General features: G+C 40.6%; 1 protein-coding gene across 3 annotated transcripts in view; it reads left to right on the forward strand.

The window, feature by feature from the left end:
• LOC117514605 (transcription factor HIVEP3) overlaps positions 1–12,539 on the forward strand; it is a 145,094-nt gene continuing 132,555 nt past the window's right edge. For all 3 annotated transcript variants that reach the window (XM_034175140.1, XM_034175141.1, XM_034175142.1), the window contains exon 1: positions 1–233. The gene's annotated coding sequence lies outside the window, so the exon portion shown is untranslated. The remainder of the gene's footprint in view (positions 234–12,539) is intronic.

Consider the following 12,539-nt stretch of genomic DNA (forward strand, 5'->3'; position numbering starts at 1 on the left):
CAGCGGGCCCGCCGAGCGGGGTGGTGCGGAGCCGCGGAGCGTTTTAGCGTCGGCCGAGATGTTGTTTTGTTGTGGCGTTCGGTTCAATGTGGCGTCACTGTCCGGTCTGACAAAACGGTGTGAAGGAGCTCAGGAGGACACAGCGCCGACAGCTCGTCTCTCCGGCGCTCAGCCATCCAGGAAATGCGGACTTGTGGCCCGTTCGCTTCTGGATAAATGTCTGCAGCCAACTGGTAAATATTAACTGTACTGTTTGCCTACTGGTGTTTGTTTCTGCGCTGTTCTCACCTCAAGTAAAGGTGGTTCAAGTCTTCTGTCAAGTTGGTCACACGAGCTTCAACCAAACATGCTGCGAAGTTAAACCATTTAAATGTTTGGTAGAGAAATAATGAGCTAATGTTATTGACGGCGGCGGTGTTTCTAAACTCCACAGAATGGTGGCGCTGCTACATCCAGATACTTTTTATTAAAACAGATTCAGCAGGAAATTATACATTTTAGACTATTTAATTTTTTTTTTAAGTTCTGGTAATCTTGAGTTCCTTCAAACTAATCTTGAAAGGGGGTGGGTGGGGTGTCACATTTTGCACCTCTACAGTAAACTCATTATACAAAGTCAGTAAAGAAAGCTAGGCTTGATGTAGCCTAGCTAGTGTTTCAGCATGGCCAGGATGAAGGGGAACGACTCGGTCCAGTATATAGACTGTATGTTCTTGGAATTTTGCATATCTACACTATTCCCAAATAGGACCTGGACCATGTCAGAATGGTGCAACTGCACAAGGCTGTTGGAAGTGTACAAAGCTGTGCTGCATATGTATTGTTCATATTATAAAAAGTTCTATGCATTTTACAAAAATGATACCCAACTTGGATCATAACCATTTTTCTCCCCTTTTTCCAAAATCTGTAAGTAGCTGAGACAGTTGCATTGACCATATCTGTGTTTGATTTGCTGCCTAGCAACCTTGCAAATTATCTGACCTAGATAAGTGGCTGAATATGAATGAATGAATGGTTGAGGCTTATGATTAGAATAATGTGGGTGGGTTAGAGTTTAAATTTTGTGAAATGCACATTTGGAAATTTGAACAATATTAGTTCTGGACCATGACGCTGCACACCTCTGGGAGCACAGTGGCATAGTTCAGATTGACAAAATGTGCCGAACATGTTGGACACACTTAAGAAATCTTAGTGGTAATGTCACAAAGCTGCTGTGGGTTTTCCTGAAGAGTGAGTCGGAGGCTCAAATGGGGCCGCTCTAGATGTCGCCATATTGGCAGTACCTGACTCTTCTGAATAAAGGGGTGGAACATGGGCAACTAAGGCCAGACTCGTGTGACCTGGGCAGGACAATTGAAGTCAGAAGATGCCCACCTATATCGAACTTACCAGCCTAGCTAAGGCTAACATGCCTTAAACAAGGTTTTGGTGATTAATTGGTACATATTTTTGCAGACTGGTTGGTAACTGTAATAAGCTGGCTTGGGTGCCAGTATTAAAAACTATTACCAGCAACCTGTAATTGTACCTCTACGAGTGTGGCTAACCTCACCCTTCTATTGAGATCTGTGCCAAGACACAAATGCAAGTATGTCAAAGTTTACTGTGTATGTGTGCAGGGAGGGGGGAGGTTGTTGACGTTGAGTGTCAAAAAAAATCTCACCAGTAAAAACAAAACCACGGCACAATGATAGAATATTCTGGATGCTCAGGTGGGGGTCACCAACTCATCTCCTGGAGGGTACCTTCCCTGCATGTTTTCCAACTCTACCTGTTTCACCCAGTGTGAATGAACGAACAGTGTGATCAGCCCAACAAGAACTAGGAAACCAGAGACTTAAGTTATCAGCTGTTGCTGAAGCTGACAGGCAGCTCTAAGGTTTTCGGAGGTGTGGACAAGGTTTTATACCGCGACCTTCCAGGATATGTCTGTTAAAGTGAGAAATGGTCAAAATGTGACCTTGTGCAGTAAATCAAATGCACCTCTATCCTTCTGTGGTGTTTAATGGCAGCCGGCATCCTTATTGTTGCATTGCTGCCACCTTCTGCATCAGTCTGTTATAGTAGTATTAAATCCTCTGTCTAGTGTCTTTCAAGTATTTAAAAAGCCAGTGCTTCCCCCTCTCACTTGACCTTATGGCTGAAATATTTCCTACAGAAACTTCTTTCAGGCCTTGCAATTGATTTCCTTCAGTTTTTGCTCTTTAATAAACAAACCATTGCTAATTACTGTACAGATATATTCATTGGTTAATGATATTTTTTTAATATTATTTATATTGTAACTGGTGGTATTTGAAAACACTGCATTGTGGCGATGGCCTTTCACAACGCTTTATTTAGAATTCAGTTGGTCTGGTGGTGGTATGTGGGATTATTATGCAATATTGATCTGGTGATGGTTTCTTTTACTGTTGCATCAGTTTTAAATTACTTACAAGTGGCAAAAGACCTTTCATTGGCAATAGTTATGTGTTTAAGTGTATTATATAATAAAAGCAGAAAGGGTGCAGTTATTGATTTGTTTTTTAAGACACACTTAGAATTTGATAAATGTAGAATGAAAGCCCAATTAACGTCAGTTGATGCAGTCAGTCTATTTGTGGAAATGTATTAGAGACAATACATACAAGATAGTAAATAAATTTTAATGAAATCAAGACTTGAGCCATATTTTGTTCCACTGTGTTTTAAACCAAGAAAAACTGACCAGAGTGTTCTCAGAATGCACCAAATTGCACCATTAAAAAAAAAAAAACCAAAACAAAAAAATTTCCTGAGGCGTGGGCATGCCTCTGGACCCTCTAGGGGCCCTGGCGCCTTCAACACTTGGCTGTCCACTCACAGAATGTGTTCAATCAAAATTTTCAGTTGCTTGCACCTATATATAATAATGTAACCTCACCAATTGCAGTAGATTAAACAGCTAGTAAGTGGTCTCCTTGGCCACAGTATAACAATGACTGTCATGACTAATGACTATAATAAGTGTCACAACATTAATATGCTGACAGCAAATGACTAAAATGTAATAAGTACTTGTATTTGAATGTGAGTTAATGATGATTAAGCTCATTATGTAATTGCAGTGACTGCTGACTGTACAGAGAATACACTGAAGATTAATAAACCCTAACTGTTGAGCCCTTTTCATACTGGGCCTGCGTAGCGTTGCATTGTGCTGCGTATTTAATACAGATGAATGGCTGTGTATGTTGCATGCAGAGTGAAGCTTAGCCCTCCTCTTCTTCTGTGGTTTTGAAGCTTTACTGCCAGCAAAGCTCAGCAGAGTTCAGCGGAATTAATAAAAAAAATCTAGCAATACAGGTATGTACTGATTAAAAAAAAAAAAAAAAAAAAAAAAAAAAAAGAGATTTCACCGGACTGGCGTAGGTAGTATACAATTGCGGAGGCTTGGTATACAGTAGTTCAGTGTTGCATAGACTTTCGTAGAACACTGTCCAGTGCTCTGCGTCGAAAAATTTAAATGTGTTTAATGGGTGAAAAAAAACTGAACGCGTTTAATTTTTTGCACCCATTTTGCGGACCCTTTTGCATCTCTCAGCATATTGCCACATATGGCTGCATCAGCTTGGTGTAGTCGGTACGCTGCATTACGCAACTCTACAGTGCCCCGGTGTGAAAGGGGCTTTAGCCTAGCCAGGAGCAGGATAACTGCATAGAAATTTTTGTATGGTAATTTATGCACCTCTGCATTCATGAAACATAGTCATGGCTTTATTCAGCCAAGATACCTGGAAAATCACAACTTAATCTTCTAGCTAGGTTTTATGAAATAAGCATCAGGTGCTCTCAAAATGCCCATTAAAGATTGTAGCCTAAAAAAAAAATGACCCCCACGGTAATATTTTGGGCTACAGTCTTTTAGTAGCCCAAAATATCCATTTGGAGGTGATGCCTCCTTTTTAAAAGGAAAAGTTCACTTTTTTAATGAACCTACCCATATTAAATATAACGCATTGCTAAAATACCCTTGGATGTATGAGCAGAAAAATAGGAAAAAAAATAGGTCGAGGTTAGCTGTCTTTGAAATTGTCCCAAGAATGGTCCTTGTAAATTTGAAGACCCTGGCAGTAATAGGAATGGACTTATGCTAAGCATGGACAGACGGACGCAAAGTCTTAGCAATACCCGATGGCCATATTTTGCCCTCGGGTAATAAGAAATGTGTCCTGTACAAGCAGCAACCTCATGTGCTGAAAAATGAAGCAAATGGTTAAGTGCCAAAACTTGCAGTTTTTTGAGTGTACATTTGAGGCTGGATCCAAAAGTGAGTTGCTCATAGAGCCGTACACGATAGACTCCCATGTTAAATCCTCAAATTTAAAGTAGAAATAAGCATGTGTATAGCATGGTCCAAAAAAAAAAGCTAGCTAGTTTCCCTGTTCATAACTGTACTGTAGGTGAATTTTTATGTAGCGTCTCAGCAGCTAGCTGTTCTGAATGCCACCATGTTTGTTCTTGTTAAGAGCATTTTAAAACTGCACATTTCAGAGTAGCCTTTTATTGTGGCCAGCCTAGGGCACACCTGTGCAATAATCATGCTGTCAAATCAGCATCTTGATATGCCACACCTGTGAGGTGGGATGGATCATCCCAGCAAAGAAGTGCTCAGTAATGCAGATTTAGACAGATTTGTAAAGTGTGTGTATGTATGTATGTATGTATGTATATATATATATATATATATATATATATATATATATATATATATATATATATATACTCCAGTCTGTGTGCTACCACAGAGATGTAACATGGTTTTTGAGTACCATATCAGTGTGTGTCTCCACTCAAAAATGAATACTGTAAAACAGAATTTTTATGTATAACAGCACACATACATTTAAAAGTTGTGTGTGTGTCTTGTGCAGTATTCATCTGCAGTAGGTCTGTTTATGGATCAGCAGCAAATTTTTATTTTTTTTAAAGCACATTTTATGCTTGATGCCCTTGTAATGTAACTCCAGCTTTACAAAGAGAATGGGCTTGTCAACTACTGCACCACCACATTGCCCAGCTTCATTATTTACTTTTAATTGAAATAGAATCCTTGTCATTCTTCATCACCCTTGTACAAGCAAAAAATTCTATGTCCCACCAGCACTGCATTCTAATAATGAATTCCTTTACAATAAATACTGCATTTTGAGAGGCTTTACAGCAAAATAGTGTTTATGTTGTTGATTAGCACTGTTTATAGTCATTGTTTACTGCGATGCCTTGATTTAGTCTCTCCCTGTGATTAGTGGGGCATGCATAATGGAGTCAGTGAGTGGATCTGCAATCAGTAACTCCATTTAAAAACTACTGCATATTCAGCTTTGAGTTTTTGTACTGATGGCTTCAGATGAGCATCAGTGAACCTCCTATTTTTGGCCATGTTGGCATCTATTACAATAATTTGCCAGTATTTATTCATATACAGTGGTCCCTCGTTTATCGCGGGAGTCATGTTCTAAAAATAGCCCGCAATAAGCGAAATCCGCAAAGTAGTCGGCGTTATTTTTTACAATTATTATAGATGTTTTAAGGCTGTAAAACCCCTCACTACACACTTTATACACTTTTCTCAAACAGGCATGAACATTTTCTCACTTTTCTCAACTGTGTAAACACTCTCAAAGTTCAAACCTTAGTAGAAAAATAAGTCCAATATTATAGAATGAAACCAAACATCAAAACCTGTTTTCAGGCCCAAACATTTGTTTGAGAAATAAAAATAGAATATTTTCCTATAAATAATTATGATGGCTTTTAGACATAACAAATTTAATTATAACGATCAACCTACGAGGTTGGACACATAAGAAATTATTAATATTGACTGACCAGTATTTCACAGTTCCTCTGATCGCGCCTCTTTGTCGTGGCGCTGCTCCGCAGCGTTTTTCCACTGAGTGACACCTCGGTGCAGGTGTCTTTTTCCGAGTGAAGAACACAGTTATGGGTAGTTGTTGGCGCTCTTTTTCTTCTGGGTGAGAAGATTATAAACGGACACACGCAGAACACAATGCGCGTGCTCTTTTTTCGCTCACTGCCTCCGGTGTTACTGTTGCGGGACCCGCAAAGAATCCAAGTCGTTAAAAAGATACAAACCTCTCTCAGTGGCCCAGAGCTCTGCGGCTGCGGTTACCGAGACCATGCAGCGCTGTGGATTTTCCCGCAAGAATTCTATCCTTGTGGGATGCTGGAGCGCTCTGCATCAAGACAGCGAGCGTAGTCTCTGGACCTGTTGCCAGATTTTGGCCGCAACTCCGCACAGCAGACAGTAGAGCGGTGTGAGTGGATCGCTGCAGCGCTTACCGAGTCTGCGAAGGCAGTGAGAGCAATTGCGGTGATGCCGACCGGCCTGCCTGATGAGGACGCAGAACACAATGTGCTATTAAAAAAAAAAAAAAAAAAAAAAAAGCATGCAAAATTGCACTAAAAAAAAAAATCTGCGAAACTGCGAGGTCACGAAAGGTGAACTGCGATATAGCGAAGGACCACTGTATTAATTTAAGTAAGATTGTTTGCACAATGAGACATGACTGGGCATCTTCAGGCAGGCGCATGTAACTTAAGCCTTTTGTTAGCATGTAATTGATGCTTTGTTGCTAATCATAGGATCTTGGTGACCACTATGGCCCCACTGTTGCTTGTTAATAACACATTGTATGATGACATTTGACTCTGAGTTAGTGATGAGGAGCAGATGACCCACTGTGGGGTTCAGTCAGCTTTTAAAAAGGGGCCACTGACCAAATAGTCCAACACCTACTGATCAGTGAACGAAGCTGGTGGTTACCAGCAGGTTAATTTAGAATTCCCAATCTGGATTTTTACAGAGTGACATCACAAGCTTTTATCCTCAGACAGATTAACCTGATCAAAACAGGTTTAGTTTGGCTGCGGTCCAATCAACGAAGCAGACTTCTTCACATTGCAGTCTCTTGTTTCAGCTGGTGTGCTGCCAGTCTGTTCTTTTTACAGTGCGGAAGTTCTAGCTTTACACAACAAGTCACCAAGAATACAACCGTATGCTTATATTAGTTTACCAACACAAAGAATGGCTGTGCGACCGCTGCCTCACACCTTCATTATGCAAAATGGTTTCCTGATAAATCATACACAGAACATTGATGACCAACAGGCTAAAGCCCCTCTCACACAGAAGGTGTGTACATGTAGCACTCGCCATAGACGTGCCACTACTTGCTACAATCACATCACACAATACCACATGGTTGCCACTGCTTCACAGGGTGTAGCAAGTATTCTGAACGTAAACAAAATGCTCACCACTCAGCTTCACTCGTCACGTAGTCACCCCATGAGAGGCTGGAAAACACCAGGGTGTTCAGAAACTCTAAATCCATGATGGGGGGGGGGGGGTCCTCAAAGTTCATAAAACACTGGCTGGGAAGCAGCAGGCGACATCCAGGTTTTATATGCTACTTGGTGCCATGAACACATGACAGGCAGTCGCTGGTATTGGCGAATGTAGCATACCAGTGGTTGCTACTAAAACCCCCTTTACACAAGGACTGGGTCTGTCCGGCGGCCTCCAGGACCTTCCAAGGTTCTCTCGGTATCCTCTCACAAACTGCTATGGTTGCCGTGAAGCATGAAGATGCACCTTATTTCTGCAGAAGAGTTGCCAAGCCCAGAAGATGCACAAATGCCACACAGGCAATGGAAAAACACCTCAGAGCACCCCATGACCACCCGACGGGCACGCAGCGACACCGCAGCAACAGTAGAGGAAAAAAGCAATATCACAACCAACGGTTACAATGATTGGGGCTGTGTGTCATGATTTTTACGAATAAAATCAATTTTATAAAGCACAAAATGAGTTCCTTGTCAGCTGATGTCTGAGTTTATCACAAAGTTTTGTGCGTGTTTAAAAACATTGAGTAGTGATATTTAGGGATGGGTATCGAGAACCGGTTCCTTTCAGGTATCGTTAAGAAATGATTCAGTCCACCGACGTCAATAACCTTTTTACTTAACGATTCCCTTATCGGTCCTTCAGAGTGGCCATTGTTTTTGGGGATGTCTGTCAGGAAAATTATAATTTCTCTACATTGATTACAGACCCTGCAGCGGGTCTGTAATCAACTTTTCTGCAGCACGGCTTTGCTTTGAACCTTGAACCAATCCAACCAATTTGCAGATCGAAGCAGTGCTTCGATCATTGCTTTGATTAATTTTTTTTTCTTTCGCTTTCCCCTGCTAAAACCCTAAAGAGCATATGACTGTGAGTATTATTTACCTTTTTTTTTTTTTATGTTAAACCGACCTGTTATGGTCTTCTGAACCAGTTAATAGATGTATTTTATAACTTAAAAGCGAAACTGATGCTAACATGTTAGCATGTCTATGGCATTTTCAATGCTAATGTTAGCATTAAGCAGTTGCAGCTGTCAGGCGTTTGTAAAGGAGTCAAATGTATTACAAATTAATATTTTTTCAATTTATTTTTGTTAATATATTAATAATAGCAAGCACAACAATAATAGTAATAACTAATCTAATGATTATATACAATTTTAGAGAAAGACAAAGAACCTGAATAAAAACACAACAGAAAATATAAAACCAACTAACAATGAACATCCATAAATAAATGCATACATACAGAAATAAGTGTTTCCTGTGAACACCTAGTGACTCTTACACCTCCATTTCATCCCTGTCTTATTTAAGTTTAATGAGTTTGTTTCGGTCAAACCATATTTTCAATGTGTTAATTTCTTCAGTGATTTCCTTCAGAACTATCTGCCAAACTAGAAAACTGCTCCATCCTAGTAAGAGCAGAATACTACTGGAATGATTTTGAATAAGGAAAGTTATTTATTTATTTATTTTTTTTCTTACCAAAATGGATGCTGCACTCACTGCAGTTTATTGTCTGGAATAGTCCCAGATTCTAGAATTCAAACATTTTCATGCACGTTGTGTTGGAGGGTAATTTTGGGTTCAGCTTTTTTTGTTTTTCACCACTTTCATCCCTGAATATGTGAAATCGTGATTCACTTTTGTGCGAATTAAAGTTATTAACTTAATAAATATATATATAATTTTTTTTTTTTTTTTTTTTTGCTGAAAATGAGGTACAAACAGATACAGCAGGGGCTTCAAGATGTACAGATTCCCTTCAGATACGAACAGAACAAAAATTTGGGAAAATAAAGTCAGCTGTTTGGGATGGAAGTCAACATCATCGTCAAAGCTTTGAGAGGTAAATTTAGTGTTTAGTCCCATGTACAATAAAACTCACCTAAACCGTAATTGTATAAACCAGATATTCGCAGTCACTGGACAGAAAAAGTCCCAAAGTTTTTGTATTGTTTTCCATGTCATAAACACTGTATACAGTGAGGAAAATAAGTATTTGAACACCCAGCGATTTTTGCAAGTTGTCCCACTTAGAAATCATGGAGGGGTCTGAAATTTTCTTCTTTGGTGCATGTCCACAGTGAGAGACAAAATCTAAAAAAAAAATATCCAGAAATCACAATGTATCATTTTTTTATTTTTTAAATAACTTATTTGTATGTTACTGCTGCAAATAAGTATTTGAACACCTACCAACCAGCAAGAATTCTGGCTCACACAGACCTGTTAATTTTTCTGTAAGAAGCACTCTACCTGTATTAATTGCACCTGTTTGAACTAGTTATCTGTATAAAAGACACCTGTTCACACACTCAATCAATCACACTCCAACCTGTCCACCATAGCCAAGACCAAAGAGCTGTCTAAGGACACCAGGGACGAAACTGTAGACCTGCACAAGGCTGGGATGGACTACAGGACAACAGGCAAGCAGCTTGGTAGAAGACAACAACTGTTATGATTATTTATTAGAAAGTGGAAGAAACACCCGTACCCGGATGATCCTAGGAGCTATGTTGTCGGGGGCTTTGTGCTCCCTGTAGGGTCTCCCAAGGCAAACAGGTTCTAGGTGACGGGTCAGACTAAGGGCAGTTCAGAACCTCCATGACCAGTAAAAGATCAAGGACTGAGACGTCGCCCAGTATGGCGGAGCTGGGGTCCCACCCTGGAGCCAGGCCTGAGGTTGGGGCTTGCGCGCGAGTGCCTGGTGGTCGGGCCTTAGCCCATGGGGCCCGCAATCGCAATGAATTTCCATTTTAAAAACCCGATCAGTCTGGACGTGCGGAAGTACAAATTAAAGAGCAGCTCTGACACTCGCCAGTTTGAGGAAAGTGGGACTGGAGTCATCTCCCTGATTAAAAGTCCAACTTTTTTATTTTTTATTTTTTCTTTCCACCTACAAGCAGTGTTCAGAGCTGGACCCACTGCTTGATGTGCACCTGTTAAATCAGACATAAACAGCTGTGATTTGACACGTTTCTGCTTTCAGTCCTTCGTCTACCATCATACGAGGTCTGTGAGAAAAGTATCTGACCTTTTTATTATATGCAAAAAATATATGGATTTGATTCATGTTTTTACGTCAGCCAAGCTTGAACCTTCGTGCGCATGCGTGAGTTTTTTCACGCCTGTCGGTTGCGTCATTCACCTGTGGGCAGGCTTTGAGTGAGCACTGGTCCACCCCTCTCGTCGTTTTTTCATTGCGAGGAAATGGCAGAATGATTTGGGCTTTGTTCCATCAGAATTTTTTCAGAAACTGTTAGAGACAGGCAGCTGGAAACCATTCGGAAAATTCACATGGCTTTCGGTGAAAATTTTATGGGCTTCACAGAGATTACGAAGTGTTACTACCGCTTTAAGGACGGCCCACAATGGCGCACGCCGCGCTCCGAGCCGCGATCAACAGGTAGAAACGACCATTTCATTTCTAGACGTATCGCTGTGTGGCTCCGGGACCATCGTGTGCAATTTCTCTGGTTATCACAAGAGCTGGACATCAGCCATTTTCCGGCAGATTTCACTTTTAACAAGAGATTTTGTCATGGAGAGCGGAGGCTTCGCGCGTCACGACGGATTCGCTGATAGAGCGAGACAAAGAACACCTCCGTTTTTGAGTGCCTAGCTCTCCACACTTTCTCTTATACTCACTCGACTGGTAAGCCACTGAAAGCCGAGATAGGCATGTCCCAACTTGTCCTCTAACACTCCAAAACGGAGGTGTTCTTTGTCTCGCTCCATCAGCGAATCCGTCGTGATGCGCGAAGCCTCCGCGCGGCTTTCCATGACAATCGCTTGTTAAAAGTGAAATCTGCCGGAAAATGGCTGATGTCCAGCTCTTGTGATAAGCAGAGAAATTGCACACGACGGTCCCGGCTCCACACAGCCATCCGTTTAGAAATGATGTGGTGGTTTCTGCCTCTCAATGGCGGCTCCAAGTGTGGCGCCATTGTGGGCTGTCCTTAAAGCTGTAGTAACACTCCTTATTCTCTGTGAAGCCCGTAAAATTTTCACCGAAAGCCAGATAAATTTTTCGAATGGTTTCCAGCTGCCTGTCTGTAACAGTTTCTGAAAAAATTCTGATGGAACAAAGCCCAAATCATTCTGCTATTTCCTCTCAATGAAAAAACGACGAGAGGGGTAGACCAGTGCTAACTCAAAGCCTGCTCACAGGCGAATGACGCAACCGACAGGCGTGAAAAAACTCACGCATGCGCATGAAGGTTCAAGCTTGGCTGACATAAAAATATATGAATCAAATCCATATATTTTTTGCATAAAATAAAAAGGTCGGATACTTTTCTCACAGACCTCGTATTTCAATAGTTTTTACAGTGTGCACACTAATAAATGGGTCAGAAAAGTCTGTAACTTTACAGCACAAAGTCGATAAGAGGAAAATGTACGTCTTACCTTTTGATTTGGAGGTGAAGATTGTGTTGCTGTATGTGGTTAAATGATTTAAAAAAAAAAAAAAAAATTGACATTAAAGGTTCATCCAGTAGTTCAGCGCAGCTGGAACCAAAATGGTGCCATGTTCTGAGTTGAAGCCACTCTCTCTCTAAGCTGCATTACAGACTCACAGCTGCCACTGTTCTGTGTAAAGGGAGCCTAACATGCCACGCACACACAATCTGTGTGAGAGGGGCTTTACAAACGCATTTTGATTATTTAACCGCAACATTTGATCTGTAGAGTTGTATTGTCATGCCATTATTAGTGTTGGTGATCACCATTCAGCAGAACCTGTTGATAGAGGTAACTTCTATTTCTGTTGTTTAAACAGAAATGTTTAATCTGTCCGTTTGTTGGCACTCCGCTGCATTGCTGGGTAAGTTTAAAGCTTTATATAGGGTGGAAATCGATCTTGAGATTCCAAAGAAGTTGGAAAATAGAACAAAATTAATAACTAAGGTTGCAATTTCATTTTATTTTTAAGTTGGATTCATTTGTACTACTACTATATTAGAATCCTTGTCATTACTGTTGTAACTTTTTACACACTTGCCATAGACATACATATATCTAGATTGCTAGAACAAAATTGTTTTGAAGTGAAGAAATTGGAGAATTGAGTAGCTTGACAAACATAGCCCATTGTGCTCGTCATTAAATTATGATTTGACATA

Source organism: Thalassophryne amazonica, chromosome 7 (assembly GCF_902500255.1).
Source record: "Thalassophryne amazonica chromosome 7, fThaAma1.1, whole genome shotgun sequence".
NCBI lineage: Eukaryota > Metazoa > Chordata > Actinopteri > Batrachoidiformes > Batrachoididae > Thalassophryne > Thalassophryne amazonica.